The 18,834-nt window shown below is 38.2% G+C and overlaps 1 protein-coding gene across 10 annotated transcripts in view; it reads right to left on the bottom strand.

Moving 5' to 3' along the window:
• Positions 1-18,834, bottom strand: part of SCAF8 (SR-related CTD associated factor 8) — a 229,774-nt gene that overhangs the window by 97,305 nt on the left and 113,635 nt on the right. For 4 of the 10 annotated variants that reach the window (XR_010126804.1, XR_010126803.1, XR_010126802.1 and 1 more), the window contains one exon: positions 4,815-5,075. The exons of the other annotated variants lie outside the window; for them this stretch is intronic. The gene's annotated coding sequence lies outside the window, so the exon portion shown is untranslated. The remainder of the gene's footprint in view (positions 1-4,814; positions 5,076-18,834) is intronic. 10 annotated transcript variants of the gene reach the window in all.

The raw sequence follows: 18,834 nt of genomic DNA, 5'->3' as shown, positions 1-18,834 counted from the left end.
TTTGGGAGGCCGAGGTGGGTGGATCACTTGAGGTCAGGAGTTCAAGACCAGCCTTGCCAACATGGCAAAACCCCCTCTCTACTAAAAATACAAAATTAGCCAGGTGTGGTGGTTGGCACCTGTAATCCTAGCTACCTGAGAAGCTGAGGCAGGAGAATTGCTTGAACCCAGGAGGCAGAGGTTGCAGTGAGCCGAGATTATGCCACTACAATCCAGCCTGGGTGACAAGAGTAAAACTCTATCTCAAAACAAAACAAAACATTACATCAAGAAATTCCATGTAACTACTGAATCCCTGAGAGTGCTCTAAAATAACATGTCTAAGAAAAGAAAAACATCCTTCCAAACTCTGTCAAGACTGGGTAGAACAGAGAGGAGAACAGGAAACAGCTGAAATGCTCCTCAGTAGAGGACTAGAGCACCATGGGAAACTGCAGATACTGGGTACAACAGGAAAACAGGAAACGTGTTTCTCAGGAGAAAATTGGTTAACTAGGGCCAGGCGTGGTGGCTCACGCCTGTAATCTCAGTACTTTGGGAGGCCGAGGTGGGTGGATGACCTGAGGTCAGGAGTTCGAGACCAGCATGGCCAACATGGTGAAACCCTATCTCTACTAAAAAAAAAAAATACAAAAATTAGCCAGGCATGGTGTCAGGGGCCTGTAATCCCAGCTACTCGAGAGGTTGACGCATAAGAATCGCATGAACCTGGGAGGCAGAGGTTGCAGTGAGCTGAGATTGTGCCATTGCACTCCAGCCTGGGAGACAAGAGCAAGGCTTCATCCCAAAAAAAAAAAAAAAAAAAGAAAGAAAATTGGTTAACTAAATTATGGTTAAGCAAATAGCAGAATATTATGCAGGCATTACAAATGATGTGCAGCTTATATGCTCGGGAAGCATCTAGAAGAACACATGAGGAACTAACAATGGTTGCCTCTGCAGAAGAAGAATTAGGCTGGCTGGCTAATTATGAATTTTTTACTTCATCTCCTTTGTTATTGGTTGAATAAGTTATGATAAACACGTATTATTTTAAAATAAAACAGACAAAAATGTGAAATAAGCACCATTTTGAATGACAAGAAGAAAAAGGAAAAACGACTGTGCTGTGGATGGCAGAAAGAAAACAGGTATAATGAGATCAGCGTGAGAGATGTTCACGACAAAAGAATAGGACAGAGTACCGAACTTTTAAAATTTTTGGTCAGATGAACAATCTGATGAACTCATTTGTCAAAACAAACTATATTAATTTGAAAAAATAAAAAATCATTGAATTGAGTAAAGTGACAGCATTTCTGAAAGGAAATAAACCTCTACATGAAAAGTCACTCAGTGTGAGAATGTTAAAATTTTTATATTTTCTATTTCCACAGCTATCCTCACATATTTTCTTGTCTGCTTTAATCAAGGTATCACCCCAGACAATGTTAACCACTCCAGGAATTAGCAGTGAACAAAACCATATTGTCCTTCACTCGTGGAAGCTTTTGTTGCACAAATTTCAAAAGCCTTGTCAAAGGCAGAAACCAGTTAGCACAAAGAATTGATGTCACAGGATAAACAATTTGTACAAATCCTCAAGATACTCGAATGACAAGTTCTGTGCTTAGGACAACATTCTCTATGAGGACAAAGAAGGCAGTAAAACAGTTTCAAGAACCACCACACTTCAAACATGTAACACTGTTTTTAAATGCTGATCAAATGTTAAGGCTCCAAAATGCTATCATTAAGAGATTCATTTTTTCCCTTTATTTTTTGAAAGCATTGTTCAAAAAACAAGTAACTATGTTATCCAATATGAAATTGCACAATATGAATTTTCAGCTTAGCAACTAGTCTAGGTAATGATTAACTGGAATAAGGCAATGACAGGAAGAAAACCCAAACCAGGTGAAGCTGTGGCTACAAACTACAGAATGCTCACCTGCCTAAGGGGGACACAGAAGGGAGAGTCTGGGACCGAAGAGCAAGAATTCCATGTAGACTTGGAGTTCCTGATCATTCAGCAGTCATTCATTTCAGTTAAGGGTAGACTTCGCTCTCGTGAAAATGTGCGTGTGAGTGAGACTATATGAGGAACCTCAAGAAAGAGAGAAGGATAACTTTTTAAAAATTCCCTGGAAGATATTGGGGTAGGCTAATTAAAAAATCAATAAAAAGAAGCAGAAAAGAAAGCCAGGACAATGAAAACTCCACTTATTTTACAGTATCATCTGAGACTGGCAACATATTTTACAGATTACATTCCCAAAGTGTGTCTGTGTGTGTGTGTGTGCACGCATTCATGCATGTATGCAACTATGCATTTAAAGACTCAATTTTATCAGCAATGAGAACAATTTTACAATTCTGCTGTCTTCGTGGCTGTAACCTTTACTGAGTCAATTCTCTTGTCCACTTTCAAAGACTTATCATCTTGGGAAACTAAAATAGTAATATTCCTAATCTTCTGGCAAAGCTAACCATCAAATGATCAGTAAAGAATTTGCCCCTCATGAGTATATAACAAAGTCAAATTCCTGCACTAGTTAAATTATCTGGCAATGGCAAAATTCTGTTGGGGATTACAAAACGAAAGGAATGTTAATAACATTCCAAAAATAAGTCCTTTAAAATTAAAACTACAAGGAACTTTAAATTAACAATTAAGAGTATGCTCCAAGGGAGATGCATCTAATACCACACAACTAATAAAATGAATTGACAGTCCTGAAGGTATGAGCGTTTATCCTTTAAAGGTGTCAAAATGTTTTATATTCAGCTAAAAGATTTCATGCTACTATGACCAAATTTAATGGAGACATCTTCATTTCTGAAGCAGAGCATCTATAGCAGAGTCTCCAGATGCTCTATTTCAATAAAAGCACAATGCAATCTAACAGCAGATTTGAAAATCAAATATTTCCAGAAAACTGGTAACCGGAAAAACTGAAAACTGATTTTTGCTATAGCTAATGAATTTTTTAACTTTTTCACTTGGTAGTAAAGCTGTCTCAGGAACATTTTGTCTTTTGGCAGCTAGTAGGAATTTCAAAATCCCACTTTCTCCTTGGAAACGTTATTGATTAGGTCTTTTTTTTTTAAGAGGGAGTTTTGCTCTTGTTTCCCAGGCTGGAGTGCAATGGCGTGATCTCGGATCACCGCAACCTCGCCTCCTGGTTCAAGCGATTCTCCCGCCTCAGCAGGGATTACAGGCATGCACCATCACGCCCGGCTAATTTTGTATTTTTAGTAGAGACGGGGTTTCTCCATGTTGGTCAGGCTGGTCTTGAACTCCTGACCTCAGGTGATCCACCTGCCTCGGCCTCCCAAAGTGCTGGGATTATAGGCATGAGCCACTGCACCCGGCCTGATTAAGTCTTTTATGGCTGAGGCTGTACTTAACACCCACCTTGATGGGATCCAGTTAGTCACTTGTTTCTCATTTAAATATACAACCAAGTTGCAAACTACAAAGCTACACAGTCTACATCAAGCTAACTATACTATATATAGTTTGATGTATAATCAATGTACAACATGATGGAATCTTGTAATACTACTAGCTACAAAATGCTTTCTCCTTTCTTTGAAAAAGACTTGCATTTTTAAAGCCAGTGGAAAACAATCCAAATTAAAAATCAACACAACAGATATACAGAAAAAAAGAAGAGCTAGGAACAAATTTGCCTTGTTAAAATGCTTCTCTTAGAAAGATGATAGCTTGCACATTTGCAACTAATCCACCTGATGCACAGAGCATTACTGCTGCTGCTGTCTCTTCTTGAACAAACACAGGCCTTGGGCTTTACAGACTAATTCAAATGTGTATAAATCAATCGCTTCCTTCCGGCTGTTGCTCTTTTTAGATAGCAGACAAGAGGCTCTAGTTTAACGATGGCAGTCAGGATGGACACATTAGAAAGAAACATTTTAGTTTCAATGTTACCATAAAACCAGAACGAAAAGCAGCATGCTGTATTATACATTACAATTTAGGTTCCATTTCTAGCTCCACCTAAAATGAATATGAACAAACTCATTTTTAAGTGTTTGTCAGTCAAATACAATAATAGTCTAAATTTATTCACATATGTACCAACCAAAGCCCAATAAAGCTAAAAGGAAGCCAAGTGTAATAAAAAGGCAGCTATAAGGTCTTGTGTTTGAATTTTTACCCAGCAAGAAATAAATGATACTTAGTAATCCATCTTTCCCCCCCACTGCCACCCCTGCACACATCTAAAATAGGCTAACTTCACCTATTCTAACTTCTGAGATTGTTTTGGAATTCCTGTTTTAATTTTTTTTTTTAAGACTGGATGGTTAAGTTACTATAATTTTTAGATACAGGTTCAATGGTCATTATAATATACTCTAAGGAGGGGTCTAATTATTATAGGGGATTTCAAATTTGCAGTCCAACAGGCAGAGTAGAAATCATTCAATTCTAGAAATTGTTATCATTAGCATTCTTATAGAAGAAAAATTTAATGAGATTTGACAGATTAAACACATACACCACAGGCTGGGCTGCTATGTGAATAATATTCAACCCTTCAAAGGGGGAACCGTTTTACTAGGTAACAAGAATTGCTTGCACTGTGAGAAATAGTGCAAAACTAACCCAAAAACACCAGCAGATTATTTAATGTTCTTTTGGCTTCCACCTAATAAGATACTATAAATAATATGGTCTGCTGGGAAATGTCCCATGTAGAAATAACCTAATATATAAGAAATGAGAAGGTTCCTTGCTAGAGTAACTCTATAGAAAATTAGAATTCTTTCATCAGTGGGTCTCAAAACATAGTATGCATATAAATTACCTGGATTGCTGGGTAAAGATGCAGGCTTCCTCCACCTACTCCCAAAGCTTTTAGCTCTATTAGGTCTTGGGAAGGGCTCAGCCTGAATTTTAAACAAATCCTTTGGGTATTCTAATACAGGTATCCATGGTCCACACATTGAGAAACACTGATCTTAAAGGTGTGAGACATCCTTTATAGCTGGCCTCTTCTGTAGGGTGATTCCACGGGGGCGGTGTGCTCTGTCCAAAAGTGTGAATTACCTGCCATTTCATCATTAACCTATAATGAAAATTTGACAAGGAAAGCTCTTGGTTTACAAAAGTCACTTATTAAAGTGAGAATTTGTGTTTTTTAAAAAAGAGATTATCCCCCAAATCACAAACTCACTAAATAACAGCTGATTGTCTAGAATCTATTATGTTAGCTAGACAATCTATTATAACATTAGGGTCTATGGGGACAATGAAGAGAGACACGGGGGAAAACAGTGGGGAAAAAAGGCAAAAGGCAATAATCTACTTATAACTCTGCCTAGACTCAGCCTTATGTGTCATACAAAAGTGTACACCTGGCCAGGCACAGAGGCTCACACCTGTAATCCCAGCACTTTGGGAGGCCGAGGTGGGCGGATCAACTGAGGTCAAGAGTTTGAGACCAGCCTGGCCAACATGGTGAAACCCCATCTCTACTAAAACTACAAAAAATTAGCGGAGTGTGGTGGCAGGCACCCATAGTCCCAGCTACTCGGGAGGCTGAGGCAGGAGAATCGCTTGAGCCCGGGAGGCGGAGGTTGCAGTGAGCTGGGATTGCGTCACCGCACTGCGCCTCAAAGAAAAAAAAAGTGTATACCCCACACAAGGGCACTATGGAACAAACCCATTAATGAGTCTCTCCAACCTCATTTTCACACCATACACAAAACTACCACATTAATCTCTCCTTAAACATCAATTCATTTTTCAGTTAGAGAACCTATACTAAGTACCCTGACTTCTCCTCTCGAAGTCTCTGTGAACTATGAACTACTCCGCTTCTGAAGCTGAAGATTCTGTATAACCCCATCTCACTTAATCAATCCAACCATAAGTCTGTCACTTTCTCCTAAAGTGGATTTCCCAGCTCCAATCAGATGGAGCTCACATTTCATTAACTTTCGAGGGGTTGACTCTCAGGCTTTATACCTTTGCTCTAGTTGGTCTCATAACTGATCAGTATCTCTACATGGAAATACCTTTCACCCTGTCTCAGCCTTTAAGATAGTCCTTCGAGGCCAACCCCAAATCCCATTTCCGCCATAAATCTAGTCACTACTGCATTCTTTTCTCTTCATATGGAGCATTTCACACCTTCACCAAGTACTGAAGCACTTGGCTATATTCAACCTTGCATTTTTTACACCATTCTTTAGTATCTTCCCCATCGCCCACCACCTTTCTAAGTTCCTTGAAGGCGGTAACACTTACAGAATTTCCTGGTATCTCCATCCCCACCCAATCTCTCAAACAAAATGCTAGCGTATAAAATTGGCTTGATAAATAGCTATCACAATTCATGCATTTAATTATCATCAAATTGCATCCCAATGAATATCTGTAAATTAATTAAACAAATATCTGAGCAACCATCATACATCAAGAGCCATTCATAAGCACTGGGGCTATCCTTTGTGAATTCTTTGTCCTCAACTGTCTTATGTAAGCCCTTAAAACAATTTGTCCTCAACTACCTTATGTAAGCCCTTAAAACAAAAACTATCTTTTTTCTGCTACTAGCATCACACGAAGATCTATAGCAGCTCTTTATTACAGATTCTGAGAGTTAACCAGAGCATTTTCTACTCTATAAGTTACTGGCACCACTATGACAGCTGAGAAGAGAAGCTAAAACATCACTTTCCCCCAGACCAACAACACTGAGTGTTCTATTTTATCACACTAACAACATGAGATTAATTTAAGGTATGGAATTTACTTCCCATGGGTGCCCTATTCAGTACCTGGTAGATACATATATTAGATATCAGCTGTAATAATTTTTATTTTAAAAGCCACAAAATAAAGATACATATAAACTGCCATCATTAAAGATTTCTATCACTATGATTACCTTTTCCTGAAATAATAAAAAGGACAGGACAATACACATAGGAAGAAGGCTTCTCAAGGATTAAAAGCTCTTACGAGACTTAGTATTTATTATTTTAAAAAATCATGGTAAAATGTATACAACATAAAATCTGCCATTTTAATGGCTTATATATTTATATTAAGAAAAATATTGAAATAGTACTGTAATACTGACTAAAACATGGGATTCTTTCTTGCAAAAAACTCGCTATGATTAATACCTGAATTTGGAAACTAGTGTTAGTAAATATCTTTTTTACATTCTACTGCTGAAAAAGTAATTAAAATATGCCATTAGTGGTTAAATTATTTGTATTTCAGGTAGTAAAATAAAACACAATACTAAATATTATACTTTCCAGTTTTTCTTTTTTTTTTGAGACTGAGTCTTACTCCTGTTTCCCAGGCTGGAGCGCAATGGTGCGATCTCAGGTCACCACAACCTCCGACTCCCGGGTTCAAGTGATTCTTCTGCCTCACTCTCCCGAGTAGCTGGGATTATAAGGCGCCCGCCACCATGCCCAGCTAATTTTTGTATCTGTAGTAGAGATGGGGTTTCACCATGATGGCCAGGCTGGTCTCGAACTCCTGACCTTAGGTGATCCACCCGCCTCGGCCTCCCAAACTGCTGGGATTACAGGCATGAGCCACCCCGCCCAGCCTATACTTCCTAGTTTTTCTGCATTCTTTTCTTAAAATTCACAAATGGTTCCTAATAACTGTAGCCAAAAATCTTTATAAAGACAGCTTATTGAGATAGCCTGGCCAACATGGTGAAAGCCTGTCTCTACTAAAAATACAAAAATTAGCCGGGCACGGTGGCACATGCCTAGTCCCAACTACTTGGGAGGCTGAGGCAGGAGGATTGTTTGAACCTGGGAGGCGGAGATTGCAGTGAGCTGAGATTGTGCCACCACATTCCAGCCTGGGTGACAGAACGAGACTCCATCCCCCCCCCCCCTAAAAAAAAGCTTATTATGTAACAGGTACCTGCTAAGTACTTTACATGCATTACTGCGTTTTTTCTTAGTGAGGTATCAATTCGCATATGATAAATTTCACCTTTATCAAGTGTACAACTCAGTAGTTCTAAGTATATTGACAAAGATGTATAACCATCACCACCACCACCACGAATTTCAGAACATTTTCATCATGCTGAAAGGGAACTGTACCCATCAGCAGTCACTCTCCACTCTTTCCCACCCCCTCACCCCTAAGCCGCTGGTAACCACTTATCTATTTTCTGTCTCTACTGACTTGGCTTTTCTGGACATTTCATATAAATAAATCATAATATGTGATCTTTTGTGTCTGGATTTTGTGTGTGTGTGTGCGTGTGTGTGTGATGGAGTTTCGCTCTTGTCGCCCAGGCTGCAGTGCAATGGCACGATCTCAGCTCACTGCAACCTCTGCCTCCTGAGTTCAAGCGATTCTCCTGTTTCAGCCTCCCAAATAGCCGGGATTACAGGAGCACACCACCACGCCCAGCTAATTTTTTTGTAGTTTTAGTAGAGACAGGGTTCCACCATGTTGGTCAGGCTGGTCCCAAACTCCTGACCTCAAGTGATCCACCCACCTCGGCCTCCCAAAGTGCTGGGATTACAGGCGTGAGCCACCGCGTCTGGCCTGTGTCTGGCTTCTTTTACTTAGCACAGTATCGTCAAGATTCAACCATGCTATGGCATGTGTTAGTACCATGCATTATTACTCTTTAGGTCTTCAAAACAAACACTTAAGCTCAACACAATAATTGGCCCATTTTACATTAAAAAAAAAAAAACTGAGACAATGAGACATGAAGTAACTGGCCCTCTTTGAGTCTCTCTGAATTCAAATTTGTTCATTGCATTTCTATACAGATGTGTAAACTGTAAACATTTAATTATATACCAACTTATATGGAATAAAGTATACATTAAAAAAGAAAACTGCTACGTAGGCCCATGACTATAAGTCACAATTTCTTTTAAATTTTTTCTTTTCTAAAAAATACAGCCAGTGATCTCTATGGTGTTTTCAAACTCCAAGATATTGTTAAAACATTAAAGGCTTATTCACTTTCTCTTCAACTCTGATCTGGTGCCCAATCTTTCAGAATAAAAGACTAATTACTAAAGATCACTGATATCTGATATATTGTTGAGAATATGGCTTCATAAAGTATACAGTGAACTCAACAGGTCAACATGGCAATAACATAGTTCATAGTAAGAAAAGGAACTCAGTATTTACTTATATTATCTGTAAATAGTAAGTGTTTATATTGCAACAAATAAAAAAGTAGCAAACATCATTTTTAGGGTTACAGAATTTTTTTAAAAGTCTCTCTGGAAAGATCCTGACAGCTACACATGAGGACACTTCCAGGAAGAATTATGGATGAGTTCTTGACGAACTGATCCAGAATGTTATATATAACTGAACACTTCAAACTCAGTGTAAAATCTGCCCAGCAGCAGTCAGTAGATAATCTTTCTGGTCTTCTGGTAATCTTAAGGATGGACTGACTGACTTAAAATTGTCTGTCAGCATGTGTAGGTGTCTGCCATAGGTAATAACATAGATGTAAATGGCAGCTGGTGTATGAAACACCCTAACTGAATACTGTCTGTATTTGGAAAAAGCAAGCTGAGTTGCTCAGAAAAGGCAAATATAATACATAAAAGACTGAAGAAGAAAGAAGGGAGTAAACCAGTCTATATATTTATTGTAGAGCAGAATACATATTTATCGCAACATTATGTTACGTTATCTTTAATCAGAAATAGCATTTTAAAGATGTGACTTAAAAGAGTCTGAAAACTTCACTGAATTATATTTGAAAAAAACACCCCAAGACATTTTAATAAGTCTTAAAACACAAATTGAAATACCAATGTAGATTTTATATTTATAAAAATAAGAATCAGCATTGTCAAGCATGGTAACTCCTTAATGGAAACTAACCAGAAGTGAGAATTACAAAAAAAAAATTTTAAATATAGTTTGGGACAGAGAATTCTGAATCATATAATTTTAATTAAGGTAAACAGCCTATATTATCAGCAATTGCCCTTCTAGAGTAACGCTATAAAACAGGACTTCCTGGAAATGTTCTGTATTTGTGCTGCTCAATTTGGTAGGCACTAGCTAATGTGGCTGTTGAGCATTTAAGTGTGACTGGTGTGACTGAGGAACTGAATTTTTAATTTTTTATAAATTTAAATAGCAATATGTGACTAAAGGCTACCATACTGGACAGTACAAGTCTTGAATAACACGTGACATCATGCTGTAAAAGGACCCTACCATTACTGTTCAGGAAACTTTCAAAAGTTAAAGAGGAGACTAGGGTTATTCATGTTGGGTGGGCAGGGAAGAGACAACAGGAGAAAAGAAATGTCCAAAGAAACCTAAATTTGACCTCCATGATTTTAGCAATGTTTCCTTCAAATCCATGGACTAGGGCAACGAATATTAAAAATAAAATAAAATAAAGAAAGAAGGAAGGAAGAGAGAAAGGGAAGCAGAAATCACAAAGACAGAAGGAAAGATTCCCTAAGTAATGGCCACTAAGTATTAGCAGCAGTCAACATTTATTATGCAGTCTGTTTTATGTATTGTACTAAGCACTGCACATGTATTTTCATTTGACCCTCAAAATGAGTCTTCCAGGTACTTTTTATTTCTAGTTTTATAGATGAGGATATTGAGACTTAGGAAGTTAATTTGCTGAAACAAAAATGCATCTTCTAATGAAAATCTAGCAACTAGCATCCTTTCTCTATGTTCTAGCTGTATCTTACGTACCCATCTGTTACAGCAATTCATACCTTATATTGAAATAGTTTACTGGCTGTTTCTCACTAAAAGGTAAACTCCTTGAAGGCAGGAACTGTGTTCTGTCAATACCATAATATCTTTCTCAATTACCTACTGTCACCAATTTTTATCAAGGCATCTGAAATATATATATTCTTCAATAAGTATTTGCTGAATTGAGTATTAATTTGTTTCTACATTCCAATGATAAACATGTGGTAACACACTCTCTTTCTCTCTCAACCCTCAGGCATCTATATTTGAGTTTTGAAATGGGTTGAAAGTCTGTTTAAAATAGCATTTTGTAAACTATTTCAAATAATCTAGAAAGAAACTTGGAACTCTTATAATCCAATAAAAACATTTAACTTTAAGCTATTTTTTTTCAGGCCCATTAATTTAAAATATCACATTTCCCATATTTTTAGAAATATTTTAATAGAAACTTTAATACTGTGACTGAAATATTTACTACACAAAAGTTGTGCCATATAACAACATTAACCTCTGTATGTTGATGTGTAAGCACGGAAGACATACCTCTTAAGGTACTTGAGCTGAACATAGTGCCTATGTTAACTTTTAAGTAATAAAGCTTTGATGGTTTCCAATCTTTTCATCTTATTTATCAATGACACTTTTTAAAAACCTTTCACATTTTACTAAATTCTATTCTCTCCTAATGGGCACATTGCCAGTTTCTGCTAAGGTAGAGTGAGGCCTAGGACAAACTTAGGGAAGCCTGTCAAAAAATCAGAAAGAATCAAAGAAGGTATTCCCTCAGTCCTAATCCACAGACTTCCACCTCAACATTTCATGAAATTCAATCTATAAGCAAAACAAAAATATTCATATGAGACATGCTGTCAAGGCTCTAATATTACCAGAGATGGTATCAAATAAAACTCTTAAATACACCATGGAGCAGCTCTAGTTAAAAAATGATCTCGCCTTCAGAAACAACTGTACATATGGCTTCTGCTAACTGTTGTCTTACGAGGAAACAAAATCATTATTCAGTTTAACTGCTATTTTTAAATTTGTTTTACTTTTGTCACTAAGCTTATTTACAAAATTCTTTTAATCTATAGTAACATCAAAAATAAGACTTCAAATATATGAAAACCCGTGTTTGTTGGGGAAAAGATAAATGAACTACAACTAAATTTTAACACACCTATGAATCACTTGAGCATCTTTTAAAAATGCAGATCCTGATTCGGTTGACTCTGGGATGGAACCTAAGATTCTGAGCATCATAAGCTTCCAAGTGATGCTGAAGTTGCTGGTGCAAGGCTTTGTGTAGCAAATAACTAATTTTTCCAGATTTCAGTGGTTTGATTCTTCTAGGTTTTGTTTTGAAGACAGGGTCTTGGCTGGGTGCAGTGGCTCACGCCTGTAATCCCGGCACTTCGGGAGGCCAAGACAGGTGGATCATCTGGGGTCAGGAGTTCAAGACCAGTCTGGCCAACATGGTGAAACCCCGTCTTCAAAGAAAAAAAGAAAAAAAAAATTAGCCAGGCATGGTGGCAAGCACCTGTGGTCCCAGCTACTTGGTACTGAGGCGGAGGTTGCAGTCAGGTGAGATCATACCACTGCACTCCAGCTTGGGCAACAGAACGAGACTCTGTCTCAAAAAAAAAAAAAAAAAACAAAACAAAACAGGGTCTCGTTTTGTCGCCTAGGCTGGAGTGCAGAGGCGTGAACACAGCTCGCTGAAGCCTTGACCTCCTGGGCTCAACTCATCTTCAAGCGATCTGCCTACCTCACCTTCCCAAGTAGCTGGAACCACTGGCGCACACCACCATACCTGGCTAATATTTTTAGGTTTTTTGTAGAGATGGAGTCTTACGTTGTTGCTCAGGCTGGTCTCGACCTCCTGGGCTCAAGCAATCTTCCTACCTCAGCCTCCCAAAGTGCTGGGAGTGTACTGTGCCCAGTCTCTTCTCGTTTTTTAAATGTTCATTTATGCTTTCAACAAATTTTTACTAAATGTGTTCTATGAGTCAGACATTATAAGCATTAATAAGATCTCTGTCCTCAAAGACTTCATTTGTTTAAAATAAAAAAAGCAAACAGGTCAACAAGTAGGAGTCTCCACGGTGGAGATGAGGACAGCATTTCAGAGAGAAGAAACAGTCAAGCAGTAAAAGCACTCTGGAGGAACTGCTAAGAGTATCAAATTGCTGAAACACATGGTATTTACAGCAGAGATCAGAGAAGAAACTGGAAAAGTAAACGGAGTTAGCTCATGATGAGGCCAGCAAGTCAGAATAAGCAGTTTAAATTTTATTTGGTAGGTTATCACAGAAATGAAGAACTTTTGGTACATGTGTTCAGATGTGTATTACAACATTAATGATCGTATAAACTAATAGCAGCTAACATTATTTACCCAGAAACTGTTCCAAGAGCTTTACATGTACTCAGTCACTTAACTCTACATCAACCTTATAACATTGGTACTAACATGTTCATTCCCACTGAGAATTCTGAAGCACCGAAAAGAAAAATGATTTGCCCTCAATTGAAACTCTGGCAACGTAGCTCCAGATGTTATGCTCTCTCTTTACCTAGGAAAATTCTGGAAAAATTACTCTGGTAAGCATTGCAGAAGTTGTGTTTGTCAGTGTTGAGCCTGGAAGGTAGTTTTGAAGCCACTGGAACTGTCAACGAAGGACTGAATCAAGGCCGAGCGTGGTGGCTCAGGCCTGTAATCCAACACTTTGGGAGGCCAAGGTGGGCAGATCACGAGGTCAGGAGTTCAAGACCAGCCTGGCCAACATGGTGAAACCCCATCTCTACTAAAAATACAAAAATTAGCTGGGCATGGTGGCATGCACCTGTAATCCCAGCTACTTGGGAGGCTAAGGCAGGAGAATCGTTTTAAACTGGAAGGTGAAGGTTGCAGTGAGCCAAGATCATGCCACTGCACTCTAGCCTGGGCAACAAGAGCAAAATTCCGTCCCCCCCCCCAAAAAAAGGACTGAACTAAGGCAAAGGCAATGGAAATGCAAATTTCAGTTATGTTTAGTGAGTAAAAAATCCTAACCACTTTGTTACTAAGGGATGTTATGAGAGCAAAAGAGAATAGTTTCCTAGTCTCTAACTTGGGAGATGGAAAGAATGGGAATATCAACCATTGGGAAAAGAGAAAACATTTTTGGTGGGAATTAGGAAGAGAAAATATAGAGATTAAGCTTGAGATACTTATAAGGTATCTAGATAGAAAGTCAGGCAGACCTGAGTATCAGTGGTGTACTCACTGGTGTGCTGGTCCTAAGTGAGCTCATGTGGGCATGAACACGTGTGAATAGATGGAACCACATGGGAAGTTGTAGAATTCAAAGAAGAAACACTGATGATGGGCACAGGAGAGTGGTCTGCAAAGTCAAGGGAGTAGTTTCAAGAAAGTAGTCACTAACATTAAATCTGTGGTGCTATCAAGTAAGATAAGCAATGAAAATGGCTGCTAGATTTGGTCAACAGACCACTGGTGACTTTGGAAAGAAATTTCAATGGATTGGTGGGGTCAAAAGTCAACGACAGTGCACTAAGGAATAAAAGATGAAGAGACTGAGATAAATGAACTCTTCCCAAAGGTCATTCTACAAAAGAACAGACCAGTAACTAGAAAAGAGAGAGGTTTTATTCCTTTTTTACAAGTGAGAGATTTGACCACATTAATAGGAACACCTGGTGTCAGTGAAGAGGGAGAGGTTAAAAAAAAAAATACAGGAAGGCTGGGCGCGGTGGCTCACGCCTGTAATCCCAGCACTTTGGAAGGCGGAGGCAGGTGGATCACCTGAGGTTGGGAGTTCCAGACCAGCCTGACCAACATGCAGAAACCCCGTCTCTACTAAAAATACAAAATTAGCCAGGCGTGGTGGCGCATGCCTGTAATCTCAGCTACTTAGGAGGCTGAGGCAGGAGAATCACTTGAACCTGGGAGGCGGAGGTTGCGGTGAACTGAGATGCACCATTGCACTCCAACCTGGGCAACAAGAGTGAAACTCCATCTAAAAAAAAATAAAAAATAAAAAAATACAGGAAAGAGAAGATATTTGATGAAGCAGTGTTCTGAGTGAACCAGGATAATGAAAAATTTGCTTAGGACCTACAGCGTGATACGTCTAAAACTAGAGCAAGGTTTCCCAGCCTGGGCACTCTGGACATTTGGGGACAGTTCTTTGTTATGGGGTGGTGCCGCCCTATGCGCTGTAGAATATTTAGCAGCACCCTAATCTCTAATATTCACTGGATGCTAGCAGTAACCCACACCAAGTTGTGATAACCAGAAAGTGTCTCCAAAAACTGCTAACTGTCCCCTGGGCAGAGAAAAAGCAAAATCAACTCTAGTTGAGAACCACTGGTCTTGAGGCAGAGACCAGATTATTTAAATGAGCTGAGAGGTTACTGAAACAAATTACTATAGTCCCATCTACTAGTTACCTAAGGAAAAGAGGCAAGTTTCTCTGCTGGGAGGGGAGTAAGATGGTAAAGGTGGCATGTGTTGTGGCGAGTAGAAAAGTTTTGAAATAACTTGGTGAAATTCACCTACGGGAAGGTAAAACTGGGTATCAGAAATACTTTTCCCCCTCCTAGACTTAAAGGGCAAGTGTATGTCTCATCTCTTTATGGGCTCTCCAGAAAACAGTACACAAAAGGAACCTGAGGCATGAAGAAGGAACTGAGGGACCTTATCAAAATATTATTTCCAACAACTTAAGAAATGGGGTCATCCTGAAAAGTGTTCTGACCCTAAGAGGACCCACCTTTTTGTTTGCCCAAACAAGAGTTTTAAGGTCAGAAATTGAATTTATCTTTTTTTAACCAGAGTATACAATTTGATCATAATTTTGTAAAGTCTTCAATAGGAAGGCTTCTATATTTTATTTATCCCAAACCCTATCCATTACAATCAACACTTTGATTTTTAAGACACGAAAATAATCTGGTGTTTAAAATTAGGCATTATCTTTGAAAAACTGTCACATGAACTTTCCTATACTGCTGGAGATGAGTCCATATTATTATCTGTGCTCGGTATAGGAAATACTAGTATTTGTACCTTGTGTCCTGAAAGCTTAATTACTGCACACTGTAAGAAACAACTGATCCAAAGATGTTGTAACTAATTGAATCTCCCTTCAACTTTATCTTCTAAATACAGTCTTTACTTCTTAAAAATCTGTTTTAACAATCTTAAACTTCCTGAGAAGGTTGAAAATACACTTGCTCACAATACAGCTTATGAGTTCCATGGCACTCATAAAAGTGAAGAGACCAGATGTAAGATAACAACTCCTAGCATCTGTCAGCATTATTAACAAGGAAAGTGATCTGCAGAGAAACTTATGTCTTTAAATATCTCCCAGCCGGCACAGTGGCCACCATCTGTAATCCCAGCTACTTGAGAGGCTGAGGTGGGAGGATCACTTGAGCCCAGGAGTTCAAGGCTGAAGCAAGCTATGATTGTACCACTGCACTCCAGCCTGGGTGACAGAGCGGAATCATTAAAAACAGTAACAACAAAACAAAAACCTCCAAAGATATAAAACTATAAAACCGTGCCCTAGAAAGTTCTCTTTTTCCTACAATCACAAAGTGACTGAAGCACCTTTATGTGCAGCTCACAGAACTGAATTTGCACTTAGCAATTTTCTTTAAGAGATCTAATGCATTTCAACATGAGTATCACTCTAAAATATGCTGAAACAACAATCTCAGATATGACAGATTCTCACCTGTGATAAACCTCAAAATCTGCACATTTTCAAAAATATAACATTTTTTATTAGAAGCCAACTGTTGGTCATAATCAGTTTCACTATGGCTAAATAAAATCCCTGTAGGCTCTACAACCATTTGAAGTTAACTTGAGTATGAAAAGAGAAGTGCTTTGGATACATTACCAATTCTCTTCCAAACAGAGAAAATTCAAGCTGAATTCTCTTTCAGATCTACTACATGTACTAATGAAAGGACAAAAAAAAAAAGGATTTCATATTCCAAAGACCAATGTGGGCAACATCATTCAAATGTATCTCTAACTGCAACTTGACCTGCACACTTGACGCCTCATTTGATGGTCTAAGATAGGGAGCATTTTAGAAAAAGTCCATGAGCTTTACCCAAAATCTGACTGCAAAAATAATATGCAGGCCTATATCCAAGTAGGCAAACACATTTACTGAAGGCAAACATGTTCACACAGCAATCATGGTCATCTCTACAGCTGTTATGTCTCTATTCTCCCAAAGGAAACAAAAATGATTTGGAAACATGCCAAAGAGCAGTCTAGACACAAATAATTCAATTATAGTTAGCAAATCTAAGACTTTCAATACCCAGCTCACTTCTTAAGCTATAGACAGAAAAACAACTCTGTATTTATTGTTACAAGTTATTAAGTCAAATTACTTCAGAGCCAACATTAAGCAAATCAGATTTTATTATACTAGACACTTCAATTAATTGAAAATACTAGGTTTGAACTCACTGACTGGGTCAAGTTCCAAAGTGAAAATATTTATGAGACTGTTCTTATGTTTTATTTTGTTGTGTTTTGAGACAGGGTCTCACTCTGTCACCCAGGCTGGAGCCCAGTGGTGCCATCACAGCTCACTGCAGCCTTGAACTCCTGTGCTTAAGCAATCCTCCCACCTCAGCCTCCCAAACAGCTGGTACTATAGGTGCACACTACCACTCCTGACTAATTCTAATTTTAAAGTTGCTTTTAGTAGAGACAGGGTCTCACTATGTTGCCTAACCTAGTCTTGAACTCCTGGCCTCAAGTGATCTGCCTGCCTTGGCCTCTCAAAGTGTTAGGATTACAGGTGTTAGCCGCTGTGCCCAGGCTGTTTTTACATTTCTTAACAATATGGATCCAATCTTTGAAAGTGCTCAATATTAAACAGTCAGAAAGGCCATATGCATTGATTTCCATGTTCACAGGATACTTTAGTCTAATATATTTGGATTACATTGGATATTCATCTCTGGGCCCATTACTTCATAAACACGAAAACTTGATTTCAAAAAGAATCTGGATATATTAAGGTGGTAAACAATGCTTGTGCTTTTCTAAAACAGTCTTTTTACTGGGTTCTCATTAGTTTTGTTTTCTTTTGGAAATAACACAAATGTATGAGTTCTTTTCTTTTTCTGACTTCAATTCTGTTCCCTTATAAAATTTCTTCCTTCAAAGCAGTTCAATAAAAATAAATTGCCCCTTTAACATTTTTTTATAAATAAAGTTTTAACATCTGAAAAAAATTAACTGGGTTCAAAGGCCATGTATTAGTATGTTTTTAACAATGATTTAAAACAATTTTGACAACGTCAAACCTAAAACAATTGGCAAAAGTTGTAGTTATTCCATTTAACAACTCCATTAAGGATTCCTTTCCCTATACAGAGGTAAAAAGAAGGCTAAAATATCATTAGGGCATTATGACATCTATAAAATGTAGAGCTAATAAATGTTACCTGTATTCCTCTCTGATTAAAAATACTAACTCAGGAACATAAACATGTGAATGATTAAATTGTGCAAGATGTGATTTTGCATCTCAAGGCAAGTGAAGACAAAGAATGGTATTGGTATGGTGTTAATCAAGGGGCAGTAACATGTAACAATTCACAAATCATCCTAAGTACTAAATTGTGTAGTACAAACTAAGAAGACACTGCAAACTAACATTAACAACTGTTAATAAAGGCATACAATTTTATGTGGTAAACTGCTCCATGACCAGGGATGAAGAATAGGTTTCAGATCTAATGCTAAAACTGTGACTTACAGTGGCTGCCTGGAGAAATGTGAAAAATATTGGGTAAGCAGTAGAGTCCTGGGATAGATTAATGGTATATGCCACAGCTGTGAGACAGAGCATGTGTCTCTTGAGAGAGGGAGAGAAATGTTGATGCACCTTTTACTTTTTTTTTTTTTTTTTTTTCAAGGATCTAGACAAAAACTAGAGTGTGGTAGCACAAGAAGGCAAGTTCCAATACTGACATTACAATGTTAACTTTCCCCAGGCTCAAGGTTTTTTCTATCGTTCAAGTTGTGGGAAAGGAAGTATGTGAGTCTGTCCTTTGGGGCT

The sequence above is a fragment of the Pongo pygmaeus genome, chromosome 5 (assembly GCF_028885625.2).
Source record: "Pongo pygmaeus isolate AG05252 chromosome 5, NHGRI_mPonPyg2-v2.0_pri, whole genome shotgun sequence".
Classification (NCBI taxonomy): Eukaryota; Metazoa; Chordata; class Mammalia; order Primates; family Hominidae; genus Pongo; species Pongo pygmaeus.
This window is presented reverse-complemented; position numbering and strand designations above follow the sequence as displayed.